We start from the raw sequence: 6,349 nt of genomic DNA on the forward strand, positions 1-6,349 counted from the left end.
GCTTCTTGGTGTCCACCGGTCTGTCGTTTGGGATTCTGCCTGTCCTCCGGTTCTCAGAATCTGTGTCGGCTACTTTGGGGGTTCCAGTCCGTTTGCCAGTATTTGTACCGGTTCCATGAGTAGCGGCTTTGCCGCGTCCGTCGGCCTAGGCCGCAATATTCTTTGGTTATAATTTGTTACTGGTGTTTTGCAGAGGGTTCTGCTTATGCTGTCACCGCCGGTACACAACAGTATTGTGTCGGCGAGTGGACAGCATTTTCTTGGTTGTTCTTTTCCTTTGGCGGCGTGCCGCACATATATTTAGTTTTAGGGTTGTTAGTAGCCCCTAGCCTTCCTTTTGCTTTAGCTAGAGGTCCCCTTGTTATTATCCTGTCTCGGTTCATGCCTTGTCTCAATCTAAGACCTGGGGGCATCAGAGTTGGGCAGACCTAATCTGCCCTTCAAACGCGGCTGCCGTGGGCCCAAGAAACCATAGTCACTAAGGTGTGAACTGACCACACGGGTGAAACAATGGAGGTAGGGTGCTAGGGGCTATTTCCACACCACATCTTATTTCAGCGTCACGTTCTGGTGCTCAGGACTCACTACGCAACATCTCCCTTGTTCTGAGCACCAGGAACCTAACAGTACGTGTTTAGAAGAAGATAGGGATTCAAATAGTACACAAGTGAGTAACGCACTGTTTTAATTCACTCATTCATGATGATACAGAATAAAAAATGTAAGGCTACATGTGATAGCCTGCGAGCTGCCAGAGGTGCGGAACTTAATTTAGTCCATTCTGTGGTGTTTGTTTATAAATATGTGAATAATTATATAAGTTTTATAATAATTAGATATATTTCTATACAGTTCTAAAATATAAAATAGTTAATTGAAAATATGTAATACATCCCTGGCATTGGTACATTTTTAATTGACTGTTTTGTTACTGTTAACAAATCTGATTTGTTATTAGAAAGAGTTGTTTAGTTGAAAAATGAAATGATGGTTAAGTGAAATAAAAACAAAAACATAGCAAGAGAGGGAATTATTGAAAATGAACACGTGTGCAACACTCTTTAATTAAGTAAAATAGTTGGGATTTAAATATCATAATCACTCCACAGGGTATTTTTATAGCTTTTTTTACCTTTTCCCTAGAGATCTACCTATAATATTAAAACACACACAAACACACACCTGATCTTAGGATATTAAACCGAAAGAACTGGGGAACTATTTGTTACTGTACACTGGCTCTTCACTAGGTAATGAACAGACAATGTTGCATTTAATCAATTTTAGATATTTAAGCCTTATTTACTCCAGCCCAATGTTTTTAGACATATTTTTTTTTCCTTCTAGTGAAAATTACATTATTATGACCACCAGCTAATAGCCAGAGTAACTGCTTCAGAGCCCTGTACGCAGCAGGGTTCTCTGAACTGTCATTTTAGACGCATGTCTGGTAGCCCCCAGGTTTATTTTGATGGTGAGTTGCTCCAATGTAGCGTGTTGGTCGGCCCTCACGCTCCTTCGTAGCTGACCTTCACCTCTCACATCAATGGTACGTGAAGCTCTGCATTTTCCACATCGGTTATATGCAATGGTGCCATTTGCTCAGTCACAATACACATTCACAGCAGCAGCACGTGAACAGTTCACAAACTGCGCTGTTTCAGAAATACTGCCGATAATCATCGCTTTTTGCAAATCGGATAAATCACCTCTTTTACCCAGGACAGCAACGAGTGATATGTGTGCAGATGGCCTATTGCACACCTTATATACCCACCAAGCCAGCGCACAACACATAATGTCACAGACTACATGCTGCTGACGTCAAATGTAGGAGGTGGTCATAATAATGTGACTCGACAGTGTATAATATTATAATTTACATTGTGGGACATGCATTTTAACCAATTGAACTACGATGAAAATTTTGATGCACTTTTGCTGCGTCTTTTTCTTAGTCATTAACATTGCTGAACTGGGTCTCTTCTTCCGTATACTGGACCTTTCTCATTAACTTGTTTTTTTCTATATAAATACAGAAAAGCTACAGTAAATTAATTTGAAGAGCATAAAATGCAGCAGAATTCATTTCAATTCACATGCAGCTGTGATGTCAGATTTATTATATGCATAAACTGCTACATACAGTATATACTTTATTCACCTGCCCAGCAGTATAGTGTCTCTTGATACTGTATAAAAAATGTTGCAAATTTTGGTACAATGGATTGCATCATAGTGCATTCAGACAGCTGAAGCAATAGATTTGTGATACTGAAAAAAGTAAATTAAACAATACATCTGCAACTGATTTTTGCAATTTCCTGTTCTGCCAACAGCTGGCTCAGGGATCAGAGAAATACAACTTGTTGGATTTCCCCAACTGTCTGATTCCAACCAAAATATAATTGGGATTAGCGAGTCAGGGGATTATAACATCTTGAAATGTCCTAATTTCCGGATTATTCAATGTACAATGGATTGCCGATCATCGTGGGCTTATGTGTGGGCCACATAAGGCTTTCATTGTTATCTTCCAACCAATGTACATACAGAAAAAGCATGTTTCAATGTAACAATGGGCAAGATTCACCCAACCTTTAAATGTGTTGGGTGCAATGGGATCAAAATCAGGCTACAATAACCTTACATTATTTTGTCATGGCACGGTTCACTAATGATGGTGTGAATGATATATTTTCTTTCTTTCAGTGTTTCCCATCTCCAGTCCCCAGAAAGCTTTAACAATACTTATTTTACAGATAAATATAAAAGTTGTAGTTATTAAATGTGCTCTGTGAACATATGCAAGCATCTGCTTTTTTTTTTATTTTATAACTGTTTGTTAAACCTTTGTTCTTTTTTGTTATTTCTCAATGTACTAATCTTTGAATTTTTTTTCTACATGATTGCAAAGAACAGATAAGAATAGTGTCCCCAACGTCCCCACAGGACAACTGATCTGTGAGCCTATTAAAGGATTGCCTTGCAGACAGAGTAAGACGCACACAGCGCCTCTCTCTGCTTTTATTTGTTATATGTTGTATGTGGTGTCAGTCTTTCTGTGGTTTTAACTGTTTTGTCTGTCAAGTGTACCGGTACTAGGACATCCATTTTTAACCCCAAATATACATACCTACTCTTTTCCTCCCCACAACTATTTAAGGTATATAATATAAGGATATACCTTTTCCATCCATTTAGATCTTTCCATCCATTTAGATCTTTGCAGAAATATGCTATGATCAATGTGCTATATATTAATAAACATTTTTATTGGAGAAGCATTAAGAAAGCCTTTTGAATTCTTCAGTTATTTTCCTATTGTGGTAATGCGCAGGGAGCAAATTTCCTTTTCCTTGCTATTGTAAGAGGCTGATGTAATACAGCCATGCTCCCAGCAGCATATCCCCTATAGAACACCTCTGTTGCAAAGAGAGCGCAGTATCACCATTCCATTTGTTCAAGATCTCGGCATGCGTGGTCCAGATGTCAAGACGCTTCAAGCTCAAGACATGGTCAGGAGAAATTTAGATGTCTTTTCGGCAATTCTATGGAGGACTAAGGTCATCGAGCATGATATCGTTACTCCTCTGGTGGTAGTGGTCAATCTGTGGCTTTGTAGGATACCCAAGGCAAAGAGGGATGCAGTACACAAGGAAGTGGAGGAAATGTTACACCTGGGGGTTATTGAAGAGTCCACCAGTGGGTGGAATAACCCCATAGCCATCCGGAGCAATGCGGTTCTGCAACAGCTTCCGCAGGTTGAACCAAGTATCTAAATTTGATGCCTACCCCATGCCACGTGTTGATGAGATGATCGAGCAACTGGCTCAAAGCCAATACTTGACCACTCTTGACCTTACTAAAGGCTATTGGCAGATTCCCCTAACCAAGGCTGCCAAGGCGAAAATGGCTTTTTTCCAACCCAGATGGCCTGTTTCAGGAATAAGCTCCACCAGCACCACCAAAGTATGCAGCTGCATACCTAGATGACATTGTTATCTTCAGCGATGACTGGGAGTCTCATCTTGCCAAAGTGGAAGCTTTATTAAAGACTGCACTTCCATGGCTTAACGGCCAACCCGGAGAAGTGTGTGATAGGTATGTCTGAGGCCAAGTACTTGGGATACGAGGTGGGCCAGGAACAAATCAAACCTCAGGTCAATAAGGTGAAGGGGGTTGCTGCCTGGCCAAGGCCTGAGAGGAAACCCCAACTCAGGGCCTTTTTAGGCCTGGTGGGATATTACCGCAAGTTTATCCCGAACTTTGCCACCAGAGCAGACCCACTTACTGATTGCTTGAAAAAGCAAAGTCCGGACAAGCTTGTGTGGACGTTCCAGGTACATGAGGCCTTGAAAGACTTAAAAAGTGCCCTGTCTAAAACACCAGTGATGATAGCCCCGAACTTCGGCAGAAGGTTCATCCTGCAGATAGATGCTTCAGGAACAGGCCTCGGTGCAGTGTTGTCTCAGGAGGTAGGCGGGGAAGAGAAACCAGTCCTCTACCTCAGCAAGAAACTACTGCCTAGGGAACAGCGATATGCCATGGTAGAGCAGGAATGCCTGGCTGTTAACTGGGCTGTGGAGACTCTGCGGTACTATTTCCTGGGACGGGAGTTCACCTTAATCACATGGATGTGCTTAAATAAGGAGACAAATGCCCGGGTAACACAGTGGTTCCTTGCCCTCCAGCCGAACCACTGTAAGGTCCAGCACAGAGCAGGAGGATTACAGGGCAACGCGAATGCCCTTTCAAGGAAGTTCCTCTCCTCAAAAGGAGCAGAGCTCTGTGCGGTGAAGCTAGAGGGGGGAGGATGACTCTAAGAGAGACCGACCTGAAAATGGGTATGCCTGCTGAGACTGGCGAGCAGGTATGTGTGCCAAAGAAGGACTCAGCTTCACCTGTAGGCTCGAAGCTTAGGGGGAGGATATGTGGCAGTAGAGTCCGGATGCCACGCCGGGTGTTTGCAGGACAGGGCACAACAGTTTGGCTGCCCCGAGCTAAGGTGACCTGGGTTTAGGGCTGGACCAAGAGAAAGCCCAGGGAGGTGTTGGGACACAGCAGGTTGTCTCTTTAATATTGTGTCAAAGATTATCTGGCAGTTGGAAATTATAGTATTGTATTGCTGTTGATATACAGAAATACCCTGCAATTTCATACATGAGATCCCATCCATGCAGATCCGGTCCAGTTATTGGAGCAAGCGCTCCCAGCAATCAGGCACACCTGTGCCACACTTTTATAAAGCTCGTTAGGACAAGGTTTCAGGGCTCCTGATGCCAACAAGTGGCCAGGCGATAGAGGGCATCCAGTGGGTTAGAGACAGGGAGCCTGAAATTGTGTACATGCTGTTTGTGAACTGGTGACTAATTAAGTTACCCAATGAAACTTGCTGTGAAAAGTCTGTTTACTAAAGCGTTCATTTATCTTCAGCTGATATCGATTGTGAATTGGTGTCTCTTCTTGTCATCTACAGGTAACTTGATTGATTGACTACAACCACCAACATATTCTGCTGCACTATATATTTGTTTAGGCCAAGCTGATTCTGCTAGGTAAATTGATTGATTGACTACAACCACCAACATATTCTGCTGCACTATATATTTGTTTAGGCCAAGCTGATTCTGCTAGGTAAATTGATTGATTGACTACAACCACCAACATATTCTGCTGCACTATATATTTGTATAGGCCAAGCTGATTCTGCTAGGTAATGCAAATTGAAACATTATTGCATAGTATGTGATTCTGAAGTACTTTTTTTTTAGTTTAGAATGATATAGACCCAGTTTAATCTTTGTGGAATGCCTGGTTGTTTTTCTAAGTTAATTTATTGCCTGGCACTTGAGGGGGTGGGATGTGGTTACAGATTTCAATTATTGGTTTCACTTGTATTAGTCCTCTACTTAAATCCAATGCTGTAGGCTGTGCAAAGCCGTTTGGCTGTGCATCTATGATCTAAGCGTGCATTTTTATCAAAGCGTGATAAAATTGACACACAACTGCAGCGTTCCAACAGCGTTCAAATGAAGTGAAAAAGAAGGAAAACAGAAGCACAGCAATGTAACAAAACAAAGAAACCAGAGGAACTAATAACAAATGTGAGTCACTTACTCTTCAGACCACTCACCTCCTGATTGTTGCATCTGATTAAATAGCACGGAACTACCTTACTTGGACATTTCATAAACCATCCATTTTACAGACAAATGCTTGTATCTATATTATTGGAATTTTGTTTTTCATGCACAGCTGCACCAATGCAATCTTACCTACAAACACCTAAAAAATCTTACAGAACCACCATTACTTCTTAAACCTCACAAACTTTTTATTACATACG

Source organism: Pseudophryne corroboree, chromosome 6 (assembly GCF_028390025.1).
Source record: "Pseudophryne corroboree isolate aPseCor3 chromosome 6, aPseCor3.hap2, whole genome shotgun sequence".
Lineage (NCBI taxonomy): Eukaryota > Metazoa > Chordata > Amphibia > Anura > Myobatrachidae > Pseudophryne > Pseudophryne corroboree.